The 16301-nt window shown below is 37.7% G+C and overlaps 1 protein-coding gene across 2 annotated transcripts in view; it reads left to right on the top strand.

The window, feature by feature from the left end:
- Positions 1-16301, top strand: part of ADGRV1 (adhesion G protein-coupled receptor V1) — a 751592-nt gene that overhangs the window by 404223 nt on the left and 331068 nt on the right. The window lies entirely within an intron of this gene.

Here is a 16301-nt window from a genome sequence, read left to right as displayed (position 1 = left end):
AAGTGTACTGCCATCTTCCCTGCTCGGCTTTTAATGTTTGTTTAGGAGATTGGTGTGTGTGGTAGGAAGAGAAATTGGAAAGGCAAACGTTTTCCTTTTTTTTTCTGAGAATTTAAGGAATTTTTAATTAAGTAGTTTGGAAAATAAATAAATAGCTTGGAAATTATATAATTCAGAAATCCTGCTTCCATTTCTAGTGCTTTACATGTTCATTGTGGGTGATACTGTAAATATGCTAAAAATTATTAAAATTAAACTAGCAACCTCAACTACATGACAAGTGTTTTTTTACTTTTTATGTGTTTTTCTGCATAATTTCCTAAGTAAGCTGAATGGAACCCTTTCCCCTCTTTATATGGCAAGCAAAATTTTTATGGGATTTCAGTTAAGTTACTATGAAACAGTCTTTGTTTTGGGTTTTTTGTTTTGTTTTGTTTTTTTAGAAAACTTTCTTTTCGTACCAAAGTTAATATGTTCATTAATTTTAGTTATCTAAATGAGTAAAGGGACAGGAATTTCTCAACATCCAAGACTGGCACTACCATATTAATCTTAAAATTTTCATTCTATCCATGGCTTTTTATTTTTTGTTTACTTGCTATTCCAAATATTTTAATAAGAATCCTTTGCAAGGCATTTAAAACACCATTTTGTGAAGATAAGATCCATTGGAGTAGTGACTAGCCTCCGAGCTGAGAAGCTTTGTGGATTTGGGGCAGGATATGAGAGTTTCTTGTTTTCTTATCTATCTTATGCTTCTCTGTAATCTTCTATTTCTCTTTTTATATGTTAAAATCTCCTTTTTTAATGTTTAGATTTACCTAGCTTCTTCTCTAGGTAAGTAAGACGATCTGAAATTTTTACATTTACAAGTTTCTGTTAGGGCTGCCATGGAGGAAAACAATTAATGGTCAGAAGTTCTGATATCAGTAGCAAGCCATCAGGGAGTTGCCCCTGTGGTGGCAAGTAAGCATGGATTAGAGTTGTGCCAAGGGTGATGCTAGCTCTAAATCTCCTTACGTGCTGGCAGGAGGGCTTAACAGCTTTCTAGGAGCAGCTAGGTGGCTCGGTGGATAAAGTGCTTGGCCTAGAATCATGAAGACTCAGCTTCCTGAGTGCGAATCTAGCTCTGTGACTCTGGGTAATCCTGTTTGCCTCAGTTTCCTCATCCTATCAAATGAGCTGGAGAAGAGAATGCAAAGTACTCTAGTATCTCTGCTACGGTAACCCCAAATAGGGTCACGAAGAGTTGGATGTGACTGAAACATGACCGAACAATTAAAAACCACTTTCTAGGCACATTCTCAGGAGTGTAATATCCTGGCACTTTGTGAATCTTTACCCCTTGGGTGCCTTCCTTCCGCAGACATCTTCTCTTTGTTTTTCCTTTTGTTCTGGGTTCTAGATGTTGCATACATCCACTTGTACATGGCTCACCAGGAATCGTTTCTGGTCAGAAGTATCTACCAGTCGCTAGGGCTGCAACAGTCTTCTTGACCACATTTCAGCCACATCTTCCTTTTTGTTCTTTGGGGTTTTTTTTTTACCTTTTTTCCTCCCTTTTGATCATTTTTATCTTCCATCTGGGAAGAAGAAAAGTAACTGCCCATAAACTTTTTAAAAATAATGTAAATAAAAGATCTCCAGATTCCCATACTGTCAAAATAGTTAGTCTTTAATTAGAATTTTTTTCATATCCCAAAGATTTCATTTCCTATTTATAACTCAAAGGCCTATGTATAGAGCCAATAGTTCAGAGGGAAAGATATAAACAACATTCCCACTGAACCCTTTCCAGCTCACTCGTCACTTCCTTCTCTGTTTCAGAGAATTTCCAGAAATGTGCCTACTGTTTATGTTAATAATTCATGTTTTTAAAAATAGGAACTTTGATACTTTGACATATTCAGAATCTCACCATGGGTAATGAGTGGGCACAATACACACATATATAATACACGCATATGTAGGTTTTTTAAGCATATTGCCTACATACTTTTAACGATCACAACCCTGTGAGGTAGGTTCTAGAGATATTAGCTCCCCATTTTACTGGACGAGAAAACAGATTCAGAGTGGTTGGTTGACTTGTTAATAGTCACACAGCTCATAAGCACAGTAGGTGAGAATCAAATCCATGTCTTTGTGGATTCCACACTCACTGCCCTAATCACCGTAACGTTGCTCTACCAACACAGCACACAGTTCATTCATGTTTCTAAAAACTTCATCATTTTGTGGGGCAAGCTCATGAGCCTTTCTGCACATAGCAATGTTCCTCTTCGGACAACAGGCTCACCTTAAAGTCTTTCTAGCTTAGTAGGACCTGTCAGATTTCAAGAAACTGGGATCTTCTCTGTGAGCGTAATTTTATAAAAAGAAAAGAAAAGCTATTATTCTGTAAAGACTGTAAGAAAATGGATGATTTTTAAAAGTTGATTGCTTTTCTTTTTTTAATTAACATTCATGACTTTTTCCAAAAATGACTTACTGGGCCTAACTTACGCTATTTGTTTGTGACCATCAGGAACTAGACTATCTTTCTTTGTCAGTGACTCTTGAATTTACGCTTATTTTCATAAATACCTGTCTTCCTGCAAGTATCCACACTAATTTTCCAAATGGGGAAAGTAATTGTTTTTGGAGATTCAAAGTCAAGTTAAGGTAGATAACTTTCCTGGACCTTTTCCTACAACTAAAAATCACAAGGCCTATCCAATACAAGGCAAATAGTGGCACTGTTACTATTGCCTTCTTTTGTATTCTCAGTCAACCAGGGACTCTATAGATATATATCATGATATTCTTGTACTTAAAAACTTCTGTAAGGACCTATGGGTGGTGGTATCTCTGGCAGACCAAAGGAAAAAGGGCTTTAAAAGGCATTCTTTTTGATTACAGCTTTGTAATCAACTGGCCAGAGTTTTTGGAACAAAAGGGAAGGAAAAGGAGGGGAAGAGAAGGAGAATCATTTATATATCACCTACCATGTGCCAGAGACGGTGCGAAGCATTTTTTATAAATAACAACTCATTTCAAACTCACGGCAGTCCTGGGAGGTAATCCTATTATTATTCCCATTTTACAATTGAGGAAACTGAGGCAAACATTGGTTATTGATTATATGATTTTCCCTTAGTCACACAGCTAGTAAGAGTCCAAGATTGCGTTTGTATCCTGGTCTTCCTGATTTCCTGAGGTTGGGTCACCAGCTGCTTCAAAGGACATATTACTGCATTTACTGTTTATATATAAGGCCCAATCTTTACTTCTGCATTCTCACCATTAGTAACAACCTTGGCACCACTAACCAAAATGTTTATTAAACATCTGAGTATATACAGCTTAAGTTGCTCCTAAAATGACGCTACATGCAAACCCAAAGTGTCTTTCCACATTGTGCCTTTTGTTCTAGGTCCATCTTCATTTCCCTGCTACCAGAACCCTGGACTCTTTCTCTGGATCATATGGCTTGTACATAAGTGAACTTTGATCTTGCCAGGTCACAGGCCTTCACTTTCAGGTTTACTCTTCCGCATGTTACTGCTCTTTCCCCTATCCCCTTCTAACACTCCTTTATATTTTGTCTTCCTTCATTAGAATGTGAGCTCTTTCAGGGCAGGGACAGTCTTGTCTGCTTACTTTTGTATACTCAATGCTTGGCATAATACCTGGTTCATGGTAAGAGCTTAATAAATGTTCTACCTTTGTAGCTGTCTATATAATAAAGGGATAATTGTTTAATGTACAAAAATAGTCTATACTTTGTAAAATAATTTACTATGGAGACTCCTCTGAGTAGCTCTACTAATTCATTTAAGTATTGGTTAACATATTCATGTACTAATTACTTACAGAAAAGAGAGACCTAAAGATTAAGAGCTACAACCAATTTGAAATCAAAACTCAAAGATAAATCAATCTCATTCATTGTGTCTAGATAGTGTATCTAGATTGTGTCTATCAGTGAATATTATTAGTGAAAATACATGGTTCATTTCGCAACTAACTTTTAAAAAACAAATTATTTTAATAAATAAGTTGCTTTAAGTTTTATGAAATGGTTTCCTCGCAACATCCCTGTGAGGTAGATTTTACCAAGGGGTAAATTCAGACTATGAAGATAAATGATTTTCTGTAAACAAAGAGGCATCGCTAAAATCATAGATTTAGAGCCGGAAGCGTTCTTAAAGGTCATTTGAATGCAGATCTCCTGACTCAAAGTTGAGCATTCTTTTCATTATTCCACAATACATCTTGTCAATACAAGTAAATATTCCTGTCTAAATTAGAACTAAACAGAATTCCTAATAAATGATAAAAGTTTAAATTGTACAGGTAGATCATAACCATAACAACTCTTGTCAAAGTCAGGAAGATTTGTGTTTTCATGATTCCATCAGATGGATCCTCTTGCTCTTTCATTTTTAAGATGGGATTTGTCCCAGGCCTTTTGGACTTATAATTATGATGTTACTATTTATAATATCTCACACTTACATATCACATTATGATTTTAAAATAATAGTGCAGAAATTTGGTAAAGAGCGATAGAAATATTTGGAAAAAGAATGTGTGTTTGTGTTATTCTGGAGGATCCAAAGTTATAAGGATGAGGAGTCCATGGTTAAACTGTTGATTAGTAATCAGAAATCTTGAATTCAGTTTCTTTCTGTTTCAGACAGACTTGCTTCATTATACAGAACAAGTTCCTGCACATTTTCCATCTGTAAATTAGTAATGAGAACTTTTTCTTTGAATATCTCTCCCCACAGCTTATAGGAGACAGGCTGTTGGATGATGCTAGGGGTATAGACTTAGAAAGTGTTTCCCTTCCATCAACATTGTGTCCCCCCCAAAAGAAATGTTTCCCCAAATATTCCACTTTCTTATTGTTTCCTCTGGCAGTAGTGCTGGTATCTCATCTAACCATAGTCTCACTCACATTTTCATCAGTAACTTGAATGATGAAATAGGAATAGTCCTACCCCTTCCCAGTAAACCATCCCTTGTAATAAAGGATAAAGAGAAAAAACTAACCATTGCGTCCACAGAGTATTCCAAATTGCCTTCCAGAAATGGTTGTATTATGAATATTCAAGTTTTAATAATTATCCATCATCATCATTGATAATAATACTAATAATTATGATATTACTAATAATAACTCACATTTGTGTAGATCATGGCTTTAATATGCAAAGAATTTGACAAAGTATGGTAGAAATATTTGGAAAAGGTGAGGTTTTTTTTTTTCTAGAGGGTATAGTGTCATGAAGAAAAAAAGTGTCATGGTGAAGCTAGTGATTAGTAATCAGAAATCTTGAATTCAGTTTCTTTCTGTTTCAGAGCAGCCTGCTTCATTACCCTGAGCAAGTTGCCACACATTTCCTCTCTGTAAATGGGTAATAAGAGAACCTATGCTTTTCAGCATGTCTCTCAACGTGAGAAGTAGGAAAGGACTAGGGACCAGACCTGTGATTTCACTGATGTAATGAACTCCAAAATAAGGAAATTATGTGTACTAGTGTAGATCCGAAGCTTCTATAAGACTTAATTATCTTAATGAAGATGAATTAATTAATCTTAATTAAGACTTAATTATCCTAATTGCTTAATTAATCTAAAAAGGTTAAGTGATTTGTCCCTGGTCACATAGCCAGTATGTGTATGATGGGACTCAAACCTTTGTCTTCCTGGCTCTTGGGTCAGTTTTCCGTCCATAATACCATGGCTACCTCTTTTTGGTCCTAACATTGAGGACTGCTGAGCTGAGTCCACATGGGCTGGGCGACTGAATTCACTGTCTTCCCTAGGGAGGCCCTGTCTGCTGTGGAGCTCATCTTGAGTCTGAGGTGGTTCAGCCATCCAAGATTTTGGCCTCTAATGAGAGGGGCTAGACTTCCTTTTTCTTACATTCCACTGACTACACTGGTACTCCAGAGACACATTATTTTTAAGCTCAGATTTTAGGGTTTTACCAAAAGGGAAAGTAGAAAAATATTTAATATATAATATGAATTGGATAAACCTTATAATAAAATATAAGATAGGCATTTTTCATACTCACAAAAGAAATTTTCAAACACAAAAAATCACAAGCATCCACTAAGAGTAGGTTTATACAAAATTCAGTAACTTAGCTACAAAAAAGGTAGAGAAGCAGAGAAGGCAGGTAAGAAGATCTGGAGAAAGATCTCCTGGTGCAGATCTCCCCACCCCTTCACTGGGGGTGTAGAAGCAGAGCATACTGCTTGCTATATGGGGGAGTCAAAGCAAAACAGACTATTGTCATTCCTTTTTAAAGGTCTACAAATTAGGAAATCTTTTAGTCTCAAGTGCTATCTCCATTTAAATATTTACAAGCAGCAAAGGAAATAAATTGAGGCTGTAAAAGATAGGATTATTTAGTATTCAGTGATTTGTGGTAGAACTGGAGTAGAGGTAATTTGCCTTTTTTTTTTTTTAAATTAATACAAGCACGTGTAATGAATGGAAAGCATTGAATTCAGAGTCAGACACTCAAGGTCTACGTTAGGTCTATCCCTTATTGCTAGCTAACAGCCAATAAAGGCATCAAGCCTTCATTCCAGAGTTCATGTCCTTTACCACTGAGCCACTGTATGACCAGAAGGAACCAAGAAGCTGATTGTCTCTAATGTGTCCCATAACTAAGATATAGTGTCCTTGGAGTTCCCCAGAAGTTTTTGGCCCCTGTAGGTCAATTCAATCTGCATACACATTTATAAAGAACTTTAATATCATTTGAAATTCCAGTGGCAAACAGATATTAAAATCTGATATTGTCCAAATCAAAATTTTGATTTTAGATCACTTGAACCAATCTGATTTTAAATCTATATTTTTGCTTATTGTAAAGCTTACATTAGTTTTCCATATCATATTTGGAATCAAAATGATAATAATTATGTAATAACAAGTATTTGGTTTTGGCTCTTTCTACACAGTATATATCACTAGCTAGAATTATCAATTTCAAAGCTTTTAGAAAGGCAAAAACATGTGATTGAGTCTTCATTACATCTTCAAAACATAAGAAACCTGATTTATAACATGCATTATTATTTTATCCCATACAGAAGGGTGTGATTTGTGAAGAGTGGTTTTCTCATGGTTATTTCATAGAAGTTTGTTTTCTACAAGTATGTTATATGTGAAACCTATTGGGTGGAATGTTGGGGCAGTTCACTGGGAACATGGGTGGGTTTGGGTGGGTAGAGGAAGGTGGGGAAGGGAGATAGAAGTCTTGACCTCTGGGGAAAGAGAGAGGAAAAACATTCATTAAGAACACATTAGGAAATATATTAGTCTCAAGTATTATCTCCATTTAATATTTATAAGCCGCAAAGGAATTAGATTGAGGTTGCAAAAGGCAGTTGGATTGATTCAATAAAATTCATCTTTGTGGTAGAACTATATGATTGTTACTACCAGCAGCAATTTGTATATTAATATAATCAAGTATAATTTGGAGTCAGAGACTCAAGTTCTGCTTTAGATCTGTCCCTTACTATTTGCCTTATAATCTTGGCTAGTACCATAAGTAAAACAAGGGTGATAATAATTCTTGTATGACCTATCTCAGTGGTTAGCTATAGATGGTGTGATGGAACATGTATTGGATTTGGGGTCAGAGGACCTAAGTTCAAATCTTGACTCCAACTTAGTACTTGTATGACCATGAGCAAATTATTTATCCTTTATCAGCTTTAGTTTTGTCATCTGTAAATGAAGGGATTGGACTAGAAAAACTTTTATGTCCCTTTCCAGATTTAAATCTATGTTCTTATGAGATCAAATGAGATAATGTATGAAAAAATGTTTTATGGCTGTAGAACATTATATAAAGGTGAATTTATACATACTCAAGATTCATTCATATCCAATAGGTAGAGGTATATTATCCATTTTCTGTGAAGATCTATACTAGTATTGTCAACCTCTCTTAGATATCTTGTGAGGATGAAATCTATTCTCTGGTTGTTCTCGTTAGCTGTTTAAGGATGAACTACTTTTTCTGGGCATGTGACCAATTCAGACATGTTCCGTGACTTTCTCCTGCCATGAACAGATAGATGCAGAACAACAAACAGGTAATCACACCTACCCAGAGACATATAATATGAAAAATATCCCTCCTGGGCACTTGGGTCATGCTCTGATCAAGAGGGAACAAACATTAACAGGAAAGTGCTGAGCTTGATCAGCCACTGGATACTGCAAGGATGGAACTCATTAGAAGTCATTAATTAAATATTTAAAAATTTGCTCTAGGTGTAATTATTCTGGTTGTGATACTGCCTTCTGTTAAGCTCATTGCTATGTTCCCTGGGAGACTCAAGATAGGAAAGACAAGATCATAAAACCTGATTTCAGGCACACTTTACATAATTTCTGACTTTCAAAACACAACTGGCTTGTATTATGAAATTCCTGTTTTGCTTGAAAAACACTCAGAGGTAATTCCTCTTGAGTCCTCATTATTTCATAAAAGAGATCACCTATGTGTGTAAACAGTGGCAGAAATTTGAATTATGGGATTCTAGTGCACATCGTAGTCTAACCCTCCTGCTTCCCTATGTGCTTACAACACATTCTAAGGAAACACTTCCTTTCAGGGTCCCTACGCACTGCTTGGACAATAGTGTCTTCCAGCCAAGAGGATGAAGAGAGCTTGACAGAGGATATCAGGTGCAGAGAGGTAGTTGTGTGCTTGAAGGAAGGTTTAATGAATTGATGAGGTAGCTTTCAGCTGGGCTTTAAAGGAGGTTAGGGATTCATTAAAGGCAAGGAAGGGCATAAAGTTACCAAAGGCATTTAGGGTTGTGGATGGACAGACATAAGGTATCCATGTATCCATATCCATATGCTAAAAGTAGTCCAATTTGACTACTGGAGTACAGTTCATGCGGAGGGAATTTGCATGTAATAAGACAGAAGAAATAAAATGATGTCAAATTATGTAGGACTTCTAATCATAGGTGGTACCAGGCATGTAAGTGCTTGCTTCATTATAGTGGCTATGATTAGCATGCCTTTGGATAATCCTGAGTAGAAAATGAACTCATTTAGGACAGGGATTGATCATGTTTGTCCAGTAGCTAATCTACATAATAAACATATGGTATAGTGGAAATGGCAGACATACAGGGGTGTGCTGAAGCCAGATTGAACCTTCATGAGAGATCTGATTTTTAAATTTTCAGTGTGGGCATTTATACCTTAGAAATTGATGCACATTACAAAGTAGGTCTTAACTTATTGTTTTGTTAATTACTTAGAATTTTAAAAAATAGAAAAAATAATAATAATAATGCAAACTAAACTTTAAAAAGTATGTTGCACCTGCTTTTATTTTTTTGCTGGAGAGCCAATTATTAAGCATTTACTAGCATAACACTGTTTACATTGTCTTCTCTTGTTACTTCCTATGTGACTTTGGGCAAGTCACTTAACCCTTTGCGCCTCAGTTTGCTCCAGTGATGGGATTGCACTATACAGCCTTTGAAGTTCCTGCTAGACCTCAGTTCTTAATCTGTGATCCTATGACAGATGCTACAACATTTGTGGACGTGTTAAATGTAGTAACTTAGTTAAATTTGCCGAGATTGACAGTTTTAAGGCCAGTTGACATAACAAAGCTGTGCGAGTTCCATGATGATCACTAGTGAAGAAACATGCTGTGTGGGTTTTTCAAAGAAACTTTTCTATCCAAGTCTGTCATTAGAAGGAAATACTTTAATCTTCCTGGTAATATTTCCATCCAAACAATGGTGTAGATTTGGAAACAGTGGCTGCACATAGAAATGATGAGGCAGCTTTAAGAATAGCTTTGTTCACTGCGAGTGTGGCAGGCTGAATGTCTTAGTTTTAAAATACAAGGCAGTGTGGAAAAGTGGATAGAGAGCCAGCCTCAGAGTCTGGACAACTAACATTTAGATCCCTACTCTGACGCTGGCTTAACCCGCAGTATTCCATGCAAACTATTGAAGACTCGATGGCAGACACAGGTTTTGTAATATTGTTTTCCGCATTTTGCAGATGAACCACTGATCTTTCCATTACCTCAGATTTCAGGAACCAGTAAGGTTATTTGTTGTTACTTTGACAAACTACCTTTTCAAGAATGTCTCATTAGTTTTGGGGAAACCTGAAAGGAAAACCTGTTTCTTAATTGCTCCAAACTGGATTCTATTTCGTTTGCTTTCCTTAGAGTTGTAGTCATCAAAGTGGCAGCCCCTACCCCATTGGGACGTGGCATAACTCCAAGGTGACTGTGGCATGACTCTAAGATATATCCAGTCAGAGGGTAGGAATATGAGTCACATCCTACCATCTTCACCCATTATTGCCCAACAGTCCTCATTTCCTCCCCATTCAAGTCTGTGACTTCAGCATCCCCATAGCCAGACAATTGCAAGGTCTACTGGGTACTTGATCATTAATTGATTCGTCCTCAAGTCTTTACTCTCTTTCACTCCATATATTAGATCAGTTGTTTAGGCTTCTCAGTTCTGTTTCCATAACATCTCTCATATCTATCTATCTCTTTCTTTCCCCCCCACCCTCAACCCTTCTCACACATCTACCACCTTCCTCCAAGTCCTCATCAACTGTTACCTGAACTATTTTAGTGGCTTCCTAATTGATCTCCCTGCCTCAACTCTCCTTTCTCTTATCCTTCCTCCACTTAGCTGCTTAATCAGACCTATACAACTTGACAGTAGGTTGGGGACAAAATTAAAATAGGCTAAACTTCTTTGTGCAACAGATAGGCTTTGAGGTGGCTCACTTTCCCTGTAACAACCAAAAACACAGAGAAAAGATAGGACTCTTGCTCCTCTCAGACTAGAGACAGACTGATGATGATTGGTTGCCCTGGGTCATGTTATAAACGGGAGAGAGTAGGCAGTGGTAACCCACCTGCCAGATTACAGGACAGGCACGGTAGAGACTAGTGGAAAGTGGTTAAGTGGGGATTGGACAAAGCGCTCAATAATACATCTTTACTTTCTTTTACAACCTCTACATTTTTTGCAGGCTGCCCGAAATCCTCTGGCAGGCCAGAAGCATTCCTCAGGCTGTATGTTGTGCAGGCCCATGCTAAATGAACCTTGTCAGTCCGTTACTCAATAAACTCCAGTGACTCCGTGTTGATTCTAGGACCAAATATTATTTGATATTTATTGAATATTTTTAAAAGTTCTGTTTTTGTGTAAATTTTGTTGTATATTAGAATTATTAGCATAATAGTACATGTATATAATTTATAAAAATGGACATATAATGAGTCAGTGCTGAAAAATTTTTTGAGAGGGGTACAGAATCAAAGTGTTGCCTTAAGGTGTTACAGACTCTTGTTTGATGGTAGGAAATGTTTGCTAATTCCTTGGTGGTGCTCATGTTCCCAAAGAGGGATTGCAAAGTCATTGTTTACTTAATACACTTTCAAAGTGTGCACTGTATAATGTAAAAGGGATTTTATTAAATGATTAAAATCGTCCATAACCCAGAATATCTTAGATAAACCAAGGCAACTTGGTACAAATTGCTGAGTTTTAACCTTCTCAACATTTCTAATACAATGCCCCTTTCAGCTGCCTCCTTATCCATGTTCATGTCATTTACAGAGAAACCCCTGAAATGCTACTTCTGTTCCTTTCTTTTATCATACGTAGGGAGGTATTTCTCATGAGATACTAAAGTTGACTTATATTTTTTGAATGTTTTAACAATGCTCATGCTCCTAAAATTCAAGGATCTTTTTCTCAACCTGTAAAATCATAGCCATATGAGGAAAAAGGGTAGTACGGTTTATTGAGAAGAGCCACTCAACCAAGAAAATGCTTTTCACTATGACCCACTGATTTCAAGATAATACATATGAAACTAGTTTGAAACTTAAAAAGTACTACAGCTATACAAATGTCAGGTATTATTAGGGGTGGGAATTTTACTGGGATATACTAAGCTCAGTTTAGAAGATGTTAAAACAGGTATCATTATTTGAATTCAGTCCTAATTTAAGTTTCTGTGTATCAATCACAAGTTTATTACACAATGGGGAAAAAAGTAAAAGCTTAATTGTGAACCTTAAAGTAAATAAAACAAGATATGTCATTTATCACACTGGCCCTTGCTAATGTAAGTCCTCAGATTTTTCTTAGAAGAATTAAAAAGTAGTGAGCACAGTACAGTATGTGATCAGCAGCACAGCAGAAGATGAAATTTCTGAGAACTAAGGCCATGTGCTTGAGAGAGGTGGTAATTAAATCAATATGTGCCTCCTTTATTAAGTAAGAACTTCATGGTTTATGAGGAGCATGACATGCCAACACCAGCCATAATTTCTGTTATTCAGCTCCCCTCTCCCTCGACAATTGCTTTTTCAGTATCAATATACAAAAACTCCAAAAATACTCTACAATCCCAGAAAGACAAGTACAGTGGACATTGAATCATGCTGCACCTACCTCACCTGCAGACATTTGTTTAGAATAGAGGGTTTTAACTTTTTTGTGTTGTGGACTCCTGTGGCCATCTGGTAAAGCCTCTTTCCAGATAAAGTTATTACCAGCATAAAACAAATGCATAGCGTCTTGAAGGAAATAAATTATATTGAAATACGGTGATCAAAATATTTTTTAAAAACACAAATTTATGGATCCCCTGAAATCTATCTATGGATCCTTTGGGAGGTCCATGGATTCCTGGTTATGAACACATTTATTAGAGTATTCTATACAGTGAAGAGATGACTCAGACATTAAAGGATGCTCCTGATGTAAGTTCTTACTAAAAATAACAATGAGCATGCAAGCTTCATTGACACTAATCTTTTTAATCACAAGTGTACTAAAGCAGATTTTTTTCCCAATATATATAAACTTCCATAAAAGTGAAAATTCTTCGCTTCTGGAGAGTTTTACTAACTCTTTGGTAATGTTTTATGTATTCTCCTTTTTAAAAAAATAATGACGCTCACACTTATATTTTCTTTGATCTTCACAACAACCTTGTAAAGTGGTTAGTCATTTTATCATTAAGGAAACTGAGGTTCACGGAAGTTACTTGCCTATGGTGAAACAGTAAGTATTAGAGGTAGGATTTGAACCAGGGTTCTCCTGACTCAAAGAAAAGCCCTCTATTCATTATGCCCACACTGCCTCTTTTGTTTTTTTACTTTCCTTGGCACTTCTCATTACCTCTCCCCCACCAAATTCTTCCTTACTGAAAATAAGCAGAGGGGAAGCAAATAAAAACAGCACACTTATTAGGTTCTATGATCCAGGTCTCCTCCTTCAAGGATTGCTGATTCTCTTCTAAGAGGGAGGTCAGTAGGTTTCATCATCAGCCCTGTGAGGTTTAGATCGGTCTTTGCATTGATGTGAATTCTGATGGTAGTTAGTGCTGACTTCCTTTATATCGTTGTGGTCACTGTATATTCTTTTGCTTCTCTTTGCTTTGTTTTTTTTTTTTTATTTGAAATATACTTTTTTTTTAAATTTATTTAACTTTTAACATTCATTTTCACAAAATTTGGGGTTCCAAATTTTCCCCCCTTTTGTCCCCTCCCCCCACCCCAAAACACCGAGCGTTCTGATTGCCCCTGTCTGCCAATCTGCCCTCCCTCCCTCCCCACCCCTTCCCTTTGGAAGGCAAGCAATTCAATATAGGCCAAATCTGTGTAGTTTTGCAAATGACTTCCATAATAGTAGTGTTGTGTAAGAACTAATTATATTTCCCTCCATCCTATCCTGTCCCCCATTACTTCTGTTCTCTCTTTTGATCCTGTCCCTCCCCATGAATGTTGACCTCAAATTGCTCCCTCCTCCCCATGTTCTCCCTTCCATCATCCACCCCCACCCTGCTTATCCCCTTCTCCCCCACTTTCCTGTATTGTAAGATAGGTTTTCATACCAAAATGAGTGTGCATTTTATTCCTTCCTTTAGTGGAATGTGATGAGAGTAAACTTCATGTTTTTCTCTCACCTCCCCTCTTTATCCCTCCACTAATAAGTCTTTTGCTTGCCTCTTTTATGAGAGATAATTTGCCCCATTCCATTTCTCCCTTTCTCCTCCCAATATATTTCTCTCTCACTGCTTGATTTCATTTTTTTAAGATATGATCCCATCCTCTTCAATTCACTCTGTGCACTCTGTCTCTGTGTGTGTGTGCGTGTGCGTGTGCATGTGTGTGTGTGTAATCCCACCCAGTACCCAGATACTGAATAGTTTCAAGAGTTACAAATATTGTCTTTCCATGTAGGAATGTAAACAGTTCAACTTTAGTAAAGTCCCTTATGACTTCTCTTTGCTATTTACTTTTTCATGCTTCTCTTCATTCTTGTGTTTGAAAGTCAGATTTTCTTTTCAGCTCTGGTCTTTTCATCAAGAATGCTTGTAAGTCCTCTATTTCATTGAAAGACCAATTTTTCCCCTGAAGTGTTATCCTCAGTTTTGCTGGGTAGGTGATTCTTGGTTTTAGTCCTAGTTCCTTTGACTTCTGGAATATCCTATTCCACGCCCTTCGATCCCTTAATGTGGAAGCTGCTAGATCTTGTGTTATCCTGATTGTATTTCCACAATACTTGAATTGTTTCTTTCTAGCTGCTTGCAATATTTTCTCCTTGACCAGGGAACTCTGGAATTTGGCCACAATGTTCCTAGGAGTTTCTCTTTTTGGATCTCTTTCAGGAGGTGATCTGTGGATTCCTTGAATACTTATTTTGCCCTCTGGTTCTAGAATATCAGGGCAGTTTTCCTTGATAATTTCATGAAAGATGATGTCTAGGCTCTTTTTTTGATCATGGCTTTCAGGTAGTCCCATAATTTTTAAATTGTCTCTCCTGGATCTATTCTCCAGGTCAGTTGTTTTTCCAATGAGATATTTCACATTCTCTTCCATTTTTTTCATTCTTTTGGTTTTGTTTTGTGATTTCTTGGTTTCTCATAAAGTCATTAGCCTCCATCTGTTCCATTCTAATTTTGAAAGAACTATTTTCTTCAGTGAGCTTTTGAATCTCCTTTTCCATTTGGCTAATTCTGCTTTTGAAAGCATTCTTCTCCTCATTGGGTTTTTGAACCTCTTTTGCCAATTGAGTTAGCCTATTTTTCAAGGTGTTATTTTCTTCAGCATTTTTTTAGGTCTCCTTTAGCAGGGTGTTTACTTGTTTTTCATGCTTTGCTTGCATGTCACTCAATTCTCTTCCCAGTTTTTCCTTCACCTCTCTAACTTGATTTTCAAAATCCTTTTTGAGCTCTTCCATGGCCTGAGCCCATTGGGTGGGCTGGGATACAGAAGCCTTGACTTTTGCGTTTTTCCCTGATGGTAAGCATTGTTCTTCCTCATCAGAAAGGAAGGGAGGAAATGCCTGTTCACCAAGAAAGTAACCTTCTATAGTCTTATTTTTTTTCCCTTTTCTGGGCATTTTCCCAGCCAGTGACTTGACTTCTGAGTGTCCTCTCTACCCCCACCTTGCCTCCAGATCCACCCAGCCAGCACTTGGGGTCTGAGATTCAAATGCTGCTTCCCAGCCTCAGGGCTTTTGGTGGGGGCAGGGCTGCTGTTAGTGTGAGATTAAATTCAGGTGCTCAGGTCAGGGCAGGGCCGCCTCAGGGGCTCCGTTCCCTCAGGGGGTTTATGCAGAGACCTTCAACAATGGATCTGGGGTCCTGCCTGCTTGGGGAGCCCTGGTCTGCTCCCACCTCCGCTGCTGCCTCCCAAGGGGGCCTGAGTTATGGGGGCACCCCACTCCCCTTTTGACCCGCCAAAGAGACCCTCTTACCGACCCTTGTCACCTGTGGGTGGAGGGACCTGTGGGGCTGCTGGAGATTCCATCCCTGAAGCCTGCTTGGATCTGCTCCTTCCGCCAAGGCAGGGTTGGGCTCTGTTCCGGGTCCGGGGCACGAGGGACCTTTTGCGAGAGGTTTTCAGGCTCTCTGGAGCAGAAATCTCGCCCGCTCCGTTCTGTGACTTCTGCTGCTCCAGAATTCGCCGGTGGTTCTTTTTTTTTTTTACAGGTATTTTATGGGCAGTGGGTTCGGAGGTAGCATATGTGCGTCTTTCTACTCCGCCATCTTGGCTCCACCCCCCTTCTCTTTGCTTTGTTGAAGGTATGTTAATTACTTCAAGCTCAAATGCCATTTTCTACCTTTAGACCACAACTATCTTGTCACTAAAGAGTAGATAGATAGATAGACAGACAGACAGACAGATAATAGATGATAGGTTTCTATGTATAGATATGCACACATATGCATACATATATGTGTATATG

The sequence above is a fragment of the Notamacropus eugenii genome, chromosome 4, assembly GCF_028372415.1.
Source record: "Notamacropus eugenii isolate mMacEug1 chromosome 4, mMacEug1.pri_v2, whole genome shotgun sequence".
In the NCBI taxonomy this organism is placed as follows: domain Eukaryota; kingdom Metazoa; phylum Chordata; class Mammalia; order Diprotodontia; family Macropodidae; genus Notamacropus; species Notamacropus eugenii.
This window is presented reverse-complemented; position numbering and strand designations above follow the sequence as displayed.